An 18,771-nucleotide genomic window follows, 5' to 3' on the forward strand; every position below is an offset into this window, starting at 1 on the left:
CTTTAAGCTTACGGGCATTCCGCATTACTTCTTGTTTTTCATTAAAGTCCTGGAAGAACAATATGACGGGTCGCTTTTTCCCAGCTTTGCCAATACGGTGGATTCTGGCGACTGAGTTGCATGTCACACCAAGCTTCTCTTGAAAAACCTCAGAAATAACTTTCTCCCTAAGGACAGATTCTGTTTCATCGCTGTCTTCTTCTACCCCAAACACAACTAAGTTGGAACGCCTACTTCTGTCCCCCAAGTCAATAATTTTTTCGCGTAGGAAGGTGACTGTTCTTTCCAGGTTATCTACACGGGCTTATTGGTCTTTTAATAGATCGAGCTGTTGAGTGAATTCGCACAATATTTTTTCCATCTTTGCGTTATGCGTCCTTAATGCTGCCATTTCGTCTGTCAATTTTTGCTGTCCCAGAATCAGTTGCTTCAACATCTCTTGCGTGCTCATGCTGTCAGAGTCGGTCTCGGGGCCAGGATTAAGTTCGACGTCGCCACACAACATCAACTCGCACATTAGGTATACATCACATGCGAGACGAATGCAGTGCTGGGGGCAAGGCAGAACCAGAATACCACGGCAATCGCTTTTAAATGTACAATAATAGGCACCAACCTGGGTTAGACATAAGAAGGGTGCGTAAGGCCACATGCCGCTGCCTGGTCTGCCGAGCCCACTGAAGTGATATTCTTGCGGTCGGGTATTTAAAAGCATGTCCGGTGAGGTCACAGCTGATGCGGCGGCGCTGTAGGCGTGACGCACGTAGCCAGACTCGTGATGTCATCAGGCTCTTGATGGAAGTTGTGCTGATAGTCCGCTCCGGCATGACCAAGCAGGAAAACCTGGGTTAGACAGAAGAAGGGTGCGTAAGGCCACATGCCGCTGCCTGGTCTGCCGAGCCCACTGAAGTGATATTCTTGCGGTCGGGTATTTAAAGGGATGTCCGGTGAGGTCACATGCTGATGCGGCGGCGCTGTAGGCGTGACGCACGTAGCCAGATTCGTGATGTCATCAGGCTCTTGATGGAAGTTGTGCTGATAGTCCGCTCCGGCATGACCAAGCAGGAAAACCTGGGTTAGCCAGAAGAAGGGTGCGTAAGGCCACATGCCGCTGCCTGCTCTGCCGAGCCCACTGAAGTGATATTCTTGCGGTCGGGTATTTAAAGGGATGTCCGGTGAGGTCACATGCTGATGCGGTGGCGCTGTAGGCGTGACGCACGTAGCCAGATTCGTGATGTCATCAGGCTCTTGATGGAAGTTGTGCTGATGGTCCGCTCCGGCATGACCAAGCAGGAAAACCTGGGTTAGACAGAAGAAGGGTGCGTAAGGCCACATGCTGCTGCCTGGTCTGCCGAGCCCACTGAAGTGATATTCTTGCGGTCGGGTATTTAAAAGGATGTCCGGTGAGGTCACATGCTGATGCGGCGGCGCTGTAGGCGTGACGCACGTAGCCAGATTCGTGATGTCATCAGGCTCTTGATGGAAGTTGTGCTGATAGTCCGCTCCGGCATGACCAAGCAGGAAAACCTGGGTTAGACAGAAGAAGGGTGCGTAAGGCCACATGCCGCTGCCTGGTCTGCCGAGCCCACTGAAGTGAAATTCTTGCTGTCCGATATTTAAAGGGATGTCCGGTGAGGTCACATGCTGATGCGGCGGAGCTGTAGGCGTGACGCACGTAGCCAGATTCGTGATGTCATCAGGCTCTTGATGGAAGTTGTGCTGATAGTCCGCTCCGGCATGACCAAGCAGGAAAACCTGGGTTAGACAGAAGAAGGGTGCGTAAGGCCACATGCCGCTGCCTGGTCTGCCGAGCCCACTGAAGTGATATTCTTGCGGTCGGGTAATTAAAGGGATGTCCGGTGAGGTCACATGCTGATGCGGCAGCGCTGTAGGCGTGACGCACGTAGCCAGATTCGTGATGTCATCAGGCTCTTGATGGAAGTTGTGCTGATAGTCCGCTCCGGCATGACCAAGCAGGAAAACCTGGGTTAGACAGAAGAAGGGTGCGTAAGGCCACATGCCGCTGCCTGGTCTGCCGAGCCCACTGAAGTGAAATTCTTGCTGTCGGGTATTTAAAGGGATGTCCGGTGAGGTCACATGCTGATGCGGCGGCGCTGTAGGCGTGACGCACGTAGCCAGATTCGTGATGTCATCAGGCTCTTGATGGAAGTTGTGCTGATAGTCCGCTCCGGCATGACCAAGCAGGAAAACCTGGGTTAGACAGAAGAAGGGTGCGTAAGGCCGCATGCCGCTGCCTGGTCTGCCGAGCCCACTGAAGTGAAATTCTTGCGGTCCGATATTTAAAGGGATGTCCGGTGAGGTCACATGCTGATGCGGCGGAGCTGTAGGCGTGACGCACGTAGCCAGATTCGTGATGTAATCAGGCTCTTGATGGAAGTTGTGCTGATAGTCCGCTCCGGCATGACCAAGCAGGATAACCTGGGTTAGACAGAAGAAGGGTGCGTAAGGCCACATGCCGCTGCCTGGTCTGCCGAGCCCACTGAAGTGATATTCTTGCGGTCGGGTAATTAAAGGGATGTCCGGTGAGGTCACATGCTGATGCGGCGGCGCTGTAGGCGTGACGCACGTAGCCAGATTCGTGATGTCATCAGGCTCTTGATGGAAGTTGTGCTGATAGTCCGCTCCGGCATGACAAAGCAGGAAAACCTGGGTTAGACAGAAGAAGGGTGCGTAAGGCCACATGCCGCTGCCTGGTCTGCCGAGCCCACTGAAGTGAAATTCTTGCGGTCGGGTATTTAAAGGGATGTCCGGTGAGGTCACATGCTGATGCGGCGGCGCTGTAGGCGTGACGCACGTAGCCAGATTCGTGATGTCATCAGGCTCTTGATGGAAGTTGTGCTGATAGTCCGCTCCGGCATGACCAAGCAGGAAAACCTGGGTTAGACAGAAGAAGGGTGCGTAAGGCCACATGCCGCTGCCTGGTCTGCCGAGCCCACTGAAGTGAAATTCTTGCGGTCCGATATTTAAAGGGATGTCCGGTGAGGTCACATGCTGATGCGGCGGAGCTGTAGGCGTGACGCACGTAGCCAGATTCGTGATGTCATCAGGCTCTTGATGGATGTTGTGCTGATAGTCCGCTCCGGCATAACCAAGCAGGAAAACCTGGGTTAGACAGAAGAAGGGTGCGTAAGGCCACATGCCGCTGCCTGGTCTGCCGAGCCCACTGAAGTGATATTCTTGCGGTCGGGTATTTAAAGGGATGTCCGGTGAGGTCACATGCTGATGCGGCGGCGCTGTAGGCGTGACGCACGTAGCCAGATTCGTGATGTCATCAGGCTCTTGATGGAAGTTGTGCTGATAGTCCGCTCCGGCATGACAAAGCAGGAAAACCTGGGTTAGACAGAAGGGTGCGTAAGGCCACATGCCGCTGCCTGGTCTGCCGAGAAATTCATAGGTTGTGGGTTCGGATCCCAGCGGCGGCAAGTGGTTGTTTTTTCTTCTGCTTTTCTAATCAGTTAGCTTTAACCGGTAATATATTCAGTAATATTCTAAATCGAACAACAGCACAAAAGAAATCAATTATTTAAAAACCCCCTATATTCCCTGGTGTCTGTGGCTGTTGGCTTCACACACACACACACACACACACACACACACACACACACACACACACGCACGCACGCACGCACGCACGCACATACACACACACACACACACACACACACACACACATATATATATATATATATATATATATCTATATATATATATACATATATATAGCACAATAAGGTAAACGTACTTGGTTGCTAGTTTAAAATAAGAAGCGAAATTGAGAAACGCTTCGTTTATTGGGAGTCGACGTTTCGGACAGAGCCTGTCCTTTTTCAAGACTGAGGTTACATGGTTCTTGCTTCTCTTCTTAAAGGGTCTCCATCTGTACACGTGTTCGACACCTGAGCCAAAACAAGCCGACGCTGTAGAAGGAAGAACGGCTCAGGGAAGAAAAAAAAAAGAAAAAAAGAAAAAATTAACAAAAAATACACAAACGGGACAGGGGGTGGGGAGGGTAAATGTCGTTGCCCGCCACCAACGTATGCGGTCGCGGGGAGAAAAGAAAAAAGGAAAAAAGGGGAGGAAAAAAAAGGAAGAGCGGGAGGGGAATATGGACAGACAACTGAGTCCTAACACAGCGGACAGCTAGCAAAGTGTATAGAGACAAACAGTGGCCGACGCACAGCATAGATTTGAGATGCACTCAAATGTTGTCCACTTAAACGAGTAAACAAGATACAATGGAGCAAAAGGGCGGGGAAAAAAAAAAGAAAGACTTCCGCCATGTGCAACTTCTTTGGCAGGATGAGTCAAGGTGGGCAGAGTGGAATTTAACGAGACACACGTGGAGTGTACCTGCACACACCCACACAGGCAACAAAAAAGGAAAAGAAAAGGCCGGAAACGGAGGCGACTTTGGGGAAGAATCGTCGCGTGGGGCCACTATGAATGGCGGGGGTGCTTAAGTTCTTTGACGGCGCCGCTCTCGTCAAGATGGTCGAACGGGGGAAGGTAAGAACGCTGTGGGCGATGAGGCCATCGGTGTAAGCGTATGGGAGAAAGCTTGCGAGGCCTGTCAGACCGGAACTCCAAGGTTAGTACTGGATTTGAGGGGGCGTATTGAAGACAAAGCGCCTAGGTTCTCATTAATACCTTGGGCAATTGTTCCAAACTTATAAATAAAGTACGACTCGCGTTGCTCCCGCTCCCGGGTGTTGTTGAACCCACCCTGTAAGACTGTTAATTTAAGTGCTTCAAATGGGTGTTTTTTGTCATTAATGTGTTTTGACAAGGGGAGGTTAGGTAGAGATAGGGCATGAGCGCGGTGGTTATTAAAGCGAAATCGTAGAGGGTTAACCGTCTGCCCAATGTACTGCATACTGCACACACCGCATTCTAGGAGGTAGATAACGTTGGAGGAGTCACAATTAAAGTCGCCATTGATTTTCCATTTAAAGCCTAAGGCTGTGCTTATCGCACAGCTGGTTGTTTGCATATGTTTGCAGACGTGGCATCTACTTTTGGCGCAGGGTCGGCAACCCAACCCAAGGTGGTTATGTGTTTTTGAGTGTACGAGAATGTTTTGAATGTTTTTCGGTCGTCTGTAGACTACGTGAGGGGGAGTAGTGAAAATTTTTGCGAGGCGCTCGCTTTGTTCGAGAATGTTGAAATGTTTTTTAAGGATTTTGTTTACGTTGGGGGGATTACCTGTGTAGGTGAGTACCAAGTTTGCCCGGTGATCTGTTTCTTCGCTGCGTCGACGTCCATCTAGTATTTCATCTCGGTTGAGTTTAGATGCCCTTTCAATTGCATCGTCGACAATGGCGGGGGGATATCTTTGCTTGGTGAGGACCTCTCGCATGCGATTGGAATTTCTCTCGAAGTCTTGATCTTGTGAACAGATTCTTTTAAATCGGTGTGCCTGAGAGTATGGAATACTTGTTTTGGAGTGGCGAGGATGACAACTTTGAAAGTGTAAGTATTGTTGACGGTCCGTCGGTTTTCTATATGCGCTGGTGTTAAGTGAGCCTTCCGTTACCGAAATCTCGACATCTAGGAAGTTAATTGAGGTGTGGGAGTACGCGTGAGTGAGTGATATGTTGGGGTGGACAAGGTTGAATTGTTCAATAAAATGTAGGAGTTCTTGCTCTGTGTCAGTCCAAATTAGAAAAATGTCATCCAAATAGCGTTTGTATAGGATGGGCTTGATGAGAGAATCTTGCAAGAATTTAGATTCAATACTATGCATGAAGATGTTGGCGTAGGCGGGGGCCATCCTTGTACCCATGGCTGTGCCATTAATTTGTAAGTAGTGTTGATCGTTGAATTCAAAGTTGTTGTATTCGAGTACGATTTTCGCAAGTATTTCTAGAACACGTGTGGCAGGAGACTCCTCTTTTCTATCTTGTCTGTACGCTTCGGTCAGAGATCTGATGCCATCGGAATGAGGAATATTAGTGTAGAGTGAGATTACATCTAATGTTACCAGAAACGCACCTTCCGGAAGTTTAAGGCCCTCTATTTCGCGAAGGAAATGGTTTGTGTCTCGTATGTAGGATGGGTGTGTTGTTGGAATATGCCTGATTAGTGTGTCAATGTAACTGGAAATTGGTTCTGTAATCGTGCCAATGCCGGATACTATAGGGCGGCCAGGATTATTCTTTTTGTGGATTTTCGGTAGTAAGTAAAATCGACCTGGCGACGGGTGTGGTGCGAGGAGGGCTTTAGATAACCTTAGGGTTATGTCCCCTTTTTGCGCAAGCTGATCCAGAGTCTCTGCTATATATTGTTGGTATTGTGGAGTTGGGTCTTTTTCAAGAAGCTGGTAGAAGCAAGTGTTAGAGAGTTGTCTCAAGCCTTCCGCAATGTATGCTTCACTATCCATTACTACTATACCGCCTCCTTTATCTGCTGGCTTTATGGTTATATCTGTCCGTCTGCTGAGAGCCTTCAATGCATCCCGTTCTTTTTTGGACAGGTTCGGTCTCCCTGGAGTGTGGCTTTTGTAAGCGTGAATTATGTCGTTCTGGACCGCATTAATATACATATCCAAGTGTTTGTCTCTTCCCATGGTAGGAGTCCAGTGTTGGTTTGTAACGCAGAATTCTCTGCTGTCTGCACTAAGTTGGGGCCTGTCACAAAAGTATTCTTTCAGTCGCAACATTCGTGCAAAATTGTCCAAATCTTTTAAAACTGAGAATTCATTGTATTTACTTGTGGTGGGGCAGAACGTAAGACCTCGAGAAAGAACTGATTTCTCGTCAATTGTTAGGGTGCTGGATGATAGATTAATAATGCTATCCTGGAAACCGGACCCAGAGCTTGTAGCAACGGGTTTATCATTAGTGGCTGCTCCCGTTCCAGAGCGTTCTGCTTGTGTTGTCGGTATTAATGTCGTTTGTGTCGTTGCGTTGAATTTGTTGTTGGGGCTTGCCGTAAGCTTGTTGTTGGGGCTTACGGCAAGCCCCAACAACAAATTCAACGCAACGACACAAACGACATTAATACCGACAACACAAGCAGAACGCTCTGGAACGGGAGCAGCCACTAATGATAAACCCGTTGCTACAAGCTCTGGGTCCGGTTTCCAGGATAGCATTATTAATCTATCATCCAGCACCCTAACAATTGACGAGAAATCAGTTCTTTCTCGAGGTCTTACGTTCTGCCCCACCACAAGTAAATACAATGAATTCTCAGTTTTAAAAGATTTGGACAATTTTGCACGAATGTTGCGACTGAAAGAATACTTTTGTGACAGGCCCCAACTTAGTGCAGACAGCAGAGAATTCTGCGTTACAAACCAACACTGGACTCCTACCATGGGAAGAGACAAACACTTGGATATGTATATTAATGCGGTCCAGAACGACATAATTCACGCTTACAAAAGCCACACTCCAGGGAGACCGAACCTGTCCAAAAAAGAACGGGATGCATTGAAGGCTCTCAGCAGACGGACAGATATAACCATAAAGCCAGCAGATAAAGGAGGCGGTATTGTAGTAATGGATAGTGAAGCATACATTGAGGAAGGCTTGAGACAACTCTCTAACACTTGCTTCTACCAGCTTCTTGAAAAAGACCCAACTCCACAATACCAACAATATATAGCAGAGACTCTGGATCAGCTTGCGCAAAAAGGGGACATAACCCTAAGGTTATCTAAAGCCCTCCTCGCACCACATCCGTCGCCAGGTCGATTTTACTTACTACCAAAAATCCACAAAAAGGATAATCCTGGCCGCCCTATAGTATCTGGCATTGGCACGATTACAGAACCAATTTCCAGTTACATTGACACACTAATCAGGCATATTCCAACAACACACCCATCCTACATACGAGACACAAACCATTTCCTTCGCGAAATAGAGGGCCTTAAACTTCCGGAAGGTGCGTTTCTGGTAACATTAGATGTAATCTCACTCTACACTAATATTCCTCATTCCGATGGCATCAGATCTCGGACCGAAGCGTACAGACAAGATAGAAAAGAGGAGTCTCCTGCCACACGTGTTCTAGAAATACTTGCGAAAATCGTACTCGAATACAACAACTTTGAATTCAACGATCAACACTACTTACAAATTAATGGCACAGCCATGGGTACAAGGATGGCCCCCGCCTACGCCAACATCTTCATGCATAGTATTGAATCTAAATTCTTGCAAGATTCTCTCATCAAGCCCATCCTATACAAACGCTATTTGGATGACATTTTTCTAATTTGGACTGACACAGAGCAAGAACTCCTACATATTATTGAACAATTCAACCTTGTCCACCCCAACATATCACTAACTCACGCGTACTCCCACACCTCAATTAACTTCCTAGATGTCGAGATTTCGGTAACGGAAGGCTCACTTAACACCAGCGCATGTAGAAAACCGACGGACCGTCAACAATACTTACACTTTCAAAGTTGTCATCCTCGCCACTCCAAAACAAGTATTCCATACTCTCAGGCACACCGATTTAAAAGAATCTGTTCACAAGATCAAGACTTCGAGACAAATTCCAATCGCATGCGAGAGGTCCTCACCAAGCAAAGATATCCCCCCGCCATTGTCGACGATGCAATTGAAAGTGCATCTAAACTCAACCGAGATGAAATACTAGATGGACGTCGACGCAGCGAAGAAACAGATCACCGGGCAAACTTGGTACTCACCTACACAGGTAATCCCCCCAACGTAAACAAAATCCTTAAAAAACATTTCAACATTCTCGAACAAAGCGAGTGCCTCGCAAAAATTTTCACTACTCCCCCTCACGTAGTCTACAGACGACCGAAAAACATTCAAAACATTCTCGCACACTCAAAAACACATAACCACCTTGGGTTGGGTTGCCGACCCTGCGCCAAAAGTAGATGCCACGTCTGCAAACATATGCAAACAACCAGCTGTGCGATAAGCACAGCCTCAGGCTTTAAATGGAAAATCAATGGCGACTTTAATTGTGACTCCTCCAACGTTATCTACCTCCTAGAATGCGGTGTGTGCAGTATGCAGTACATTGGGCAGACGGTTAACCCTCTACCATTTCGCTTTAATAACCACCGCGCTCATGCCCTATCTCTACCTAACCTCCCCTTGTCAAAACACATTAATGACAAAAAACACCCATTTGAAGCACTTAAATTAAAAGTCTTACAGGGTGGGTTCAACAACACCCGGGAGCGGGAGCAACGCGAGTCGTACTTTATTTATAAGTTTGGAACAATTGCCCAAGGTATTAATGAGAACCTGGGCGCTTTGTCTTCAATACGCCCCCTCAAATCCAGTACTAACCTTGGAGTTCCGGTCTGACAGGCCTCGCAAGCTTTCTCCCATACGCTTACACCGATGGCCTCATCGCCCACAGCGTTCTTACCTTCCCCCGTTCGACCATCTTGACGAGAGCGGCGCCGTCAAAGAACTTAAGCACCCCCGCCATTCATAGTGGCCCCACGCGACGATTCTTCCCCAAAGTCGCCTCCGTTTCCGGCCTTTTCTTTTCCTTTTTTTGTTGCCTGTGTGGGTGTGTGCAGGTACACTCCACGTGTGTCTCGTTAAATTCCACTCTGCCCACCTTGACTCATCCTGCCAAAGAAGTTGCACATGGCGGAAGTCTTTCTTTTTTTTTTCTCCCCCCGCCCTTTTGCTCCATTGTATCTTGTTTACTCGTTTAAGTGGACAACATTTGAGTGCATCTCAAATCTATGCTGTGCGTCGGCCACTGTTTGTCTTTATACACTTTCCTAGCTGTCGGCTGTTGTAGAACTCAGTTCTCTGTCCATATTCCCCTCCCGCTCTTCCTTTTTTTTTCCTCCCCTTTTTTCCTTTTTTCTTTTCTCCCCGCGACCGCATACGTGGGTGGCGGGCAACGACATTTACCCTCCCCACCCCCTGTCCCGTTTGTGTATTTTTTGTTAATTTTTTTCTTTTTTTCTTTTTTTTTCTCTTCCCTGAGCCGTTCTTCTTTCTACAGCGTCGGCTTGTTTTGGCTCAGGTGTCGAACACGTGTACAGATGGAGACCCTTTAAGAAGAGAAGCAAGAACCATGTAACCTGTCTTGAAAAAGGACAGGCTCTGTCCGAAACGGCGACTCCCAATAAACGAAGCGTTTCTCAATTTCGCATACATTATATATATATATATATATATATATATATATATATATATATATATATATATATATATATATATGTATATATATCCGAAATTAAGAAACGCTTCATTGAAGTGAACATTTCTTGCGAGTCAACGTTTCGGACAGAGCCTATCCTTCTTCAAGACTGAAGTTACAAGGTCCTTGCTTCTCTTCTTAAAGGGCCACGGACCAGGGTCCGGACATTTTTGAAAAACAAGCCCACTGCATAGATGAGGCATCGAAGATAACCTCTGCAAAATATTAGAGCCATGCGCGCCCCGAAAAGCTGCGAAAATACAAATCAAAGCCCGTTCGTTCTTTCCTTCCTTCAAAAACGGGCCCGGCCCACTACTCTGCACCCCGCTGACGTCAAGGGGGGCTACTTTCGCTAAAGGCACTCCATTGGTGCATCGTTCTGACTGACGGGAGAACGTTGGGCGTAGCCTTGGCGTCGCGTCGTCTGCACAAGGCTTTCCGCAGCGCCGCGCCTTCTGTTCTGGCTCATGCCTACAAACCCGCATGAAGGAAAAAAAAAAAAACTGCGGAGGGAGCGTGCGGCGACAGCCTTGAACCCTAGCCATAAAAAGTAAAAAGAATAGTAAAACTGAGGGAGTTGGTTCGCCCCCCCCCCTCCCCCCCCCCCCCCCCCCCCGCCGTGATCACGTCACAAGACGCTCGGCGTGCGCGCTCCCTTCTCAGTTTCTTTTCTTCTATGCGAGCCCCCCAAAACAAGGTTTTAATTAGTAGTGCAGCAGAGCCTTTCCCTCGCTCGCCCACATGACCGCTCCGCACACACACCCCTTATCTTTCGTGCATCTTGCGTACGCCTTGACTCCAATGAATGACATATGCTTTGGAGCGGAGAAAAGACACAAACACACAGAACACAAACACGCATGGAGAAAAGCAAACGGGCGGTTGCCGGGTCCGCGCTTCGCCGTGTGTTTCGAACACAAGCGACTTCCGCCCCTCCGCTCGTGAAACGGTGGGGAGGCCTAAAAGAAAATGAAAAGGTGGCTCGTTAACTGGGAATGACAAACAGATGTATGAAAGGATGCGCTCGCTAACAAGTCTAGGTGGTCGAGCCGATCGCGCCTCTCGATCGTTCAGTGTGCGGAGAAAATGCAAAAACCAAGAAAAGAATTCTATTGAAGGCGGGGCCATGACGTCGCCCTGTGACGCACTCCACAGACACCACGCCTCCGGCTTACACCGGAGAACGAAGGGGTGATTTTGCCTTGTCGAGCCTACTCGACGAGGAGCGGGAGAGAAGAATTTCGAGGAGGGAATGGAAGGAGAGGAGGCTCGCTCAAAGAGAGGTAGAGAGTGTCTGCTGCGCTGGGGTGGGCACGGGGCCTTTAAAGGCCCCCTGCCCACCCGCGGCCAGCAGACACTCTCTACCTCGCTTTGAGCGAGCCTCCTCTCCTTCAATTCCCTCCTCGAAATTTTTCTCTCCCGCTCCTCGTCGAGTAGGCTCGGCAAGGCAAAATCACCCCTTCGTTCTCCGGTGTAAGCCGGAGGCGTGGTGTCTGTGGAGTGCGTCACAGGGCGACGTCATGGCCCCGCCTTCAATAGAATTCTTTTCTTGGGTTTTGCATTTTCTCCGCACACTGAAAGATCGAGAGGCGCGATCGGCTCGACCACCTAGACTTGTTAGCGAGCGCATCCTTTCATACATCTGTTTGTCATTCCCAATTAACGAGCCACCTTTTCATTTTCTTTTAGGCCTCCCCACCGCTTCACGAGCGGAGGGGCGGAAGTCGGTTGTGTTCGAAACACACGGCGAGGCGCGGACCCGGCAACCGCCCGTTTGCTTTTCTCCATGCGTGTTTGTGTTCTGTGTGTTTGTGTCTTTTCTCCGCTCCAAAGCATATGTCATTCATTGGAGTCAAGGCGTACGCAAGATGCACGAAAGATTTGCGGTATGTGTGCGGAGCGGTAAAGTGGGCGAGCGAGGGAAAGGCTCTGCTGCGCTACTAATTAAAACCTTGTTTTGGGGGGCTCGCATAGAAGAAAAAAACTGAGAAGGAGGCGCGCACGCAGAGCGTCTCGTGACGGGATCACGGCGGGGGGGGGGGGAGGGGGGGGCGAGCCAACTCCCTCAGTTTTACTGTTTTTTTACTTTTTATGGCTAGGGTTCAAGGCTGTCGCCGCACACTCCCTCCGCAGTTTTTTTTTTTGTTCCTTCATGCGGGTTTGTAGGCATGAGCCAGAACAGAAGGCGCTGCGGAAAGCGTTGTGCAGACGACGCGACGCCAAGGCTACGCCCAACCTTCTCCCGTCAGTCAGAACGATGCACCAATGGAGTGCCTTTAGCGAAAGTAGCCCCCCTTGACGTCAGCGGGGTGCAGAGTAGTGGGCCGGGCCCGTTTTTGAATGAAGGAAAGAACGAACGGGCTTTGATTTGAATTTTCGCAGCTTTTCGGGGCGCGCATGGCTCTAGTATTTTGCAGAGGTTATCCTCGATGCCTCATCTATGCAGTGGGCTTGTTTTTCAAAAATGTCCGGACCCTGGTCAGTGGCCCTTTAAAGGGTCTTCATCTGCAGAGGTGTTCGACACATGAGCCAAAACAAGCAGACGATTGCTCAAGGACGAGAAAAAAAAAATTCACAAAGGGAACAAGAGGGGGGTGGGTCATTGCCGTCACGCGCCACCCACATATGCGGTCGCGAAGAGAGAGGGCGAAAAAAAGAGACAAGAGAAAAAAAACGGGATAGGAGAATGGACGGCGAACATGAGTGCTAACACAGCTGGCAGCTAGTAAAGTGTATGGCGACAAACAGTAGCCGAAACAAAGCTTAGATTTGAGATGCACTCAGATGTTGTCCGCTTAAACGAGTAAACAAAATGCAACGAAGCAAGAGGAGGGGGGGGGGGGGGACTTCCGCCATATACAACTCCTTTGGCAGGATGAGTCAAGGCGGGCAGAGTGTAATTTAACTAGACACACGTGGGGTGTTGACGCCCTCACATGCACACAGCCACAGAAGCAACAAAAAAAAAGGAAAAAGAAGGCCGGGAACCGAGGCGACTTTGGGGAAGAATTGTCGCGTGGGGCCACTATGAATGGCGGGAGTGCTTAAGGTTCTTTGATTGCGCCGCTCTCGTCAAGATGGTCGAACGAGGGAAGGTAACAGCACGGTGTGCGATGAAGACATCGGTGTAAGCGTTTGGGAGAAAGCTTGTGAAGGAGGACGACCGCCGAGGCTGGTCAAGCCGGCACTCGAAGAGAGGGTTTTGGGGACTCTGAGAAAAGAACATAGTCGTGCTCGTGAACGCATTCCCCTAACCGCGCCTGAGACCACCGAACTTACGCTCTTTGAGCAAAGGAAAACCAGCGAGGTACGCGAGATAAAACGCAAACAAATTCATTAGGGACGGGATTCCACACCTCGCGTGGAAAAATACTGCTGCACGCGAAGAATCAGAAACGGAGGCAGCTGCTAATAATCACCCCATTGTTACGGCAAGCCCAAGCAACAAATTCAACGCAACCACACAAACGACATTAATACCGACAACAGAAGCAGAACGCTCTGGAACGGGAGCAGCCACTAATTATAAATCCGCTGCGATAAGCTCTGGCTCTGGTTTCCAGGATAACATTATTAATCTATCATCCAGCGCCCTAACGACTGACGAGAATCAGTTCTTTCCCGAGGCCTTACGTTCTGCCCCACCCCAAGTAAATACAATGTATTCTCAGTTTTAAAAGATTTGGACAATTTGGACAAACTGCAGTCTTACTTCCGAACAAATTTATGAGGAATTAAGACTGCGGGTCGAATTTACGCATTAAAATTCATGACTTCAAGGAAAGAAATAAACGAGGCGGCATTTGTAGGAAAGGAAATTTTAATTTCGGTGTTGAAACAAAAAGAGGAGAGAGACACGAGGAGGAAACAACAAGATGGAAAACAAACGGGAAAACTGAACAAAGCCCTCGCGAAAAGTACAGAGAGTAGTCAAAAAAGGCAAAGCACATTTGTCGCTTACACAAGCGTCGAGCGGGGAGGAGCGGCTGGGCGTCGGGCAGTCTTTAGGCAATCCTTGGGCGTCCCAGTTTCGACGCACCGCTGCCGGCGTTGTCCACGGCGGTCTCAACGCTGCCCTAAAAAATAGTCAGCGTCTCTGTGCTCCGGGCACGGCCCCCAGGTCAGGTAGCCCGGGTATGCAGCGGAGATGTCAGAGGCGGCCCGTGTCGAGAAGCTGTCGCTGGGCAGGCGAGAGAGGCGCCTGGGTCTGATGGCTGAGGCTCCCGACGACGGCTGTCCGGGTCTGGTCACCCGGATGTCTGCGGGTGAGGCCCAAGCCTGGGAACTCGGGGAGAAAGCAGAACCCGTCCACCTCCGTCACCGACCGCCGTCTCTCTCTTCTCCCCTGCACGTTCTCTCTCGGACGTATTCCTTTCCTTTTCTTCTTCGTCCGCCTCCCGTGCGTCTTCTGTCGCCGCAGTATGGCGCTGGCTCCTTACAAAAGCCCCCCTTTTCGGTTTTTTTTTCATCGGAAAAAATTACACGGGGTGGTTGTGGTGAAAACATTTATTAAGAATGAACAGGAGGTATTTTTGGATCAGCCCGTAAGGGACCGATCCTTACAAACACTAGGTGGAGGTCCCTAGTATGGGACCCCAGTGGCGGTGTCCGCCGCCCGGCGACTAAGGCTTGTTGGGCCTGTAAGTCGTGGCAGCCGAGCAGGGTCGCCTCCCAGTCCTCCCGGGTTTTGGGCTGGGGATGGGGGGAATATCAGGGTTGGAGGGGCAGGCCCACACCATGAGATAGGTATCAGAGGACACTGCACTACAGTGTGGGCAGCTGCCACTAAAGGAGGGGTCAAAATGTTTTAGCGCTGCCGAGCACAGCAATGTATTGGTGAGAAGGCGGAGCAGGAGCCGGTCATCCGCCTTCTCCAGGCCTTTACATGGGCTAGGGTAAAGGCGATGACAATTTTGATAATATGTTGCAATATCTTTGAATGTAGAGACCGGATTAAAATCGGGTTACTGATCGGCAGCGGCACACAAGACTGAAGCCGACGACGCGACGAGGAGGCGCCGGACACTGTTTTGCACGCACCACATCACCACACACACGCACTCTGAACGGAACCACCGGATCGCATTGACCCAGTTCACACCAGATAACACTGAGCACACGACAGTCAGCCATACAGCAATGGACACAATGGAACAGCACAGGGGAAACACAGGAATACACTAAAAGAGCATATTACATTCACCAGTATGTACAATATTTACCCCATGAGTAAACTTCAGTGATTCTAGAAATTCAACCCGGTGCATGAATGAGCGGTAGACGACCCAGCGGGGCTCTCGCCACATTCCTTTTGGGGGAGTCTGCTAGCATACATCGCAAGACTTTACGAATGTCTTTATATCCGCCTGAATTCCTGGCCAATAAAACTCGCTGCGCACCCTCTCAGTGGTCTTGCGGATGCCCTGATGGCCGGAGAAAGCACTTTCATGCGCAAGTGCAAAGACTTGATGGCGCAGGCTTTTCGGTACCACGGCCTGCTGTATTGTTTGCCCTGCACAGCACTGGAACGCACGGAAAAGAACTCCGTCTTCGAAGTGAAACGAATAGGCGGTATTGTTCTTGCCAGGATAAGTCTCGCCGACCTTGTTCCGGCACACATCCAAGGTTGCGTCCTCCTCTTGCTCCCTTCGGAACGTGGGTCTCGATACCTCCAACGCGTTGATGGACAGGTCCCTGCACGCCATAGGAACCTTCGCCGTCCCCAGCACGGGAGAGCCTTCAGCCTCTTCTATCCCTTTCTGGACAGTCACATCTCTTGGTGATACCGTACGGTTTATGGAAAAGGGGTCCTGGGCGCCTGGTACCTTCCCAATGATGACGTCGTACAGTGGAGATTCCAAGCACCTAGCGATGGACTTGCCCGAAAAATATGGCGACGAGGTCAGCACCTCCGCATCTGGGACCTCCAAACTGCTGCCATCCGCCAGGAGCAGAGTAGCTCTAGCACCGGTGAAAGCCGCTTCGGGAACCAGGTTCCTGCGCACCGAGATACTATTGGTACCAGTATCCCGCAAAACAGAAACCGGCTGCCCGAACAGCTCGCCTTGGTGCACAGGCATGCTGGCACTGAAAACCGTTGGCGGGTAACCTGCATCCACACTGGTGAGGTCAGGCCCCACTTCAACCGTAGGACTGGCAGGATGCATACAACCGGCTGACGCCTCGCGGTCTCCTGGGTTCTTGCGCCTGCAGGACTGTACCTCATGACCTTCCTTGCGACAGAACGTTCAGTACGGTTGCTTCAGTTGCGTGCGGCAGTCGGACGCTTTGTGTCCCGCCTTATCGCACAGAAAGCATCGCTTTTGTGATCTTGATCCCGTAGTACCTTCCTTCGCCTTGGGGATGTTCTATTCCAACTTATCCTTGAAAGTTGACAAGTTGGATTGCCGCTGGGCCTCCAAAAAATGATCCGCGGCAACCGCGATCTCCTCGACTGTCTTGCAGTCACACTCCCGAACGAATATCGCAAGCCTGGCATGGCAGTTGTTCAAAAATTCTTCGGTGACAATCATGTCGCGAACCTGTTCGAACGTTTTGCCTCGTCCTTTCATTTCGACCCAACGATAGAAAAAACTGAACTGCCTCGTAGCGTACTGCTTACCGGTCTTGCCCTCGTGGGGCTTACTATGGCGAAACTTTTCGCGGTATTCCTCCGCCGTGAAGCGGAATCGCTGCAAAAGCGCTACCTTAGATTTTGTGTAATGTAGAGAGTCTTCCGGCGATAACCTTCCGAAAACACGAAGAGCTTCTCCTCCCAAGCATAGGCTCAACGCCGTGGCCCACTTGTCTTTCGGCCAACCCTGACCAGTGGCTACGTGCTCAAATCGCTTGAGGTATGCATCAAGATAATCACGATCTTCGTCGAAAACGGGAATGAACCCATGGAGTTGATGAGCACAGACGGTTCGGTCCTGGGAACATTTGGTTCATAGCGGCAAGTCGCTCCCCGCCCTCCATAAGCTTCACTCGTAACTAAGTTTTGTGCCGCTAACTCCAATCTCTCCTTCGTAGCTTCACGCTCTAACTCCAATTTCCGCTTTGAAGATTCACGCTCAGCGGCTCTCTCATCCCGCGATCTCTTAAGCTCCTCTTCTACCCAAGCGCGCAACTCTGCACCTTGGAGTCCCATGCGCTCTCCTATCGCCACAAGCTCGGACGCGCTCATTGTGCCTAAAAAAAACAAGTACTAAAGCGATAACAGCTGACCTCGTCCTGTCGCGGACGCCAAAATTTGTGAGGAAGTAAGACTGCAGATCGAACTTACGCATTAAAATTCATCAGTTAAAGGAAAGAAATAAACGAGGCGGCATTTTTTATTTTTATTTATTTATTTATTTATTTAAGTTACCCCTAAAGGCCCTCCAGAAGCGGGTATTACATAGGGGGGGGGGGGGGGTACAATCATAAGTAATCGCGATACATTTTAACAAGTAAGTGTAACAAAAAAACGTTAATTAACACATAAGGCATCACACAAAGAAAAATTGAACACTAACAAAACCAGCAAACGTTCACACATTTCCCTCACAGCGAAGAAGCTCTTGGAATATTTTATTGTCAGTTTCTGTGGCGATTACTGATGGTAAATTATTCCATTCAGTGATAGTACGGGGAATAAATGAATTGACATAAGACGATGAATGACAGTTTACGCGTTTAACTTTGAAAGAATGATCACGGCGTGGAAAGAGAGCATCAGGTGAATGAAACAAATCACGGCGAAGGGATGGGGGGTGATAAAGCTCATGGAAAAGGGTTAAGCGAGCAAGTTTACGGCGATATGACAAATCTTCCAGTTTGGCACGCTTTTTCAATCCTGAAACGCTTGTGAAGGGTGAGTAGTCTGAAAATATGAAACGAACAGCACGGTTTTGCAAGGATTCAATGCTAGTGATAACGTAGGATTGAATAGGGTCCCAAATGGCCGCATTATGCCATATTAGATTTTAGGGCGTATTAGAGTTATATAAGCAAGCTTTTTAACATGTATAGGGGCGTATCTGAGGTTACGTTTAAGAAAACCAAGGGAGCGGTTAGCAGATGCTAGGGTGAGGTCGATATGGTGATGCCATGTTAGGTCAAACTGAAGGTGCACCCCAAGGTACTTGTATGTTGATGTTAGTTCCACAGTATTGTCGTTTAGAATATAAGTGGTTGGAATGCGAGCTGTACGGCGAGTGAAAGATATTAGTTTTGTTTTAGAAACGTTTAGTGTCATTAACCATGATGAGCACCAAGAGCTTACTGCGTTCAGGTCAGATTGTAGGGATTGGCGGTCACTGTCTGTAGTAATGTTACGGTAAATTACGCAGTCATCAGCGAAAAGGCGAAGTCTAGATATTACACAGGCAGGTAAATCATTAATATAGATTAGAAAAAAGTTGGAGGGTTATCAAGGTTAAGCCCCAGTGGATGCGAAGCAGCCTTCGTTTTGAATTCCGCATACACGCCCGGCGCAAAGACGCTGCCGCGGTTGCGGGCACAGAGACTGACGCGACGGCGGGCGCGCGCCGCTTCATCCCTGACGTGACGTCACAAATCACGTGATGCAGCGATGGT

This window comes from Amblyomma mixtum, chromosome 2 (genome assembly GCF_055824585.1).
Source record: "Amblyomma mixtum isolate Tamu chromosome 2, ASM5582458v1, whole genome shotgun sequence".
Classification (NCBI taxonomy): Eukaryota; Metazoa; Arthropoda; class Arachnida; order Ixodida; family Ixodidae; genus Amblyomma; species Amblyomma mixtum.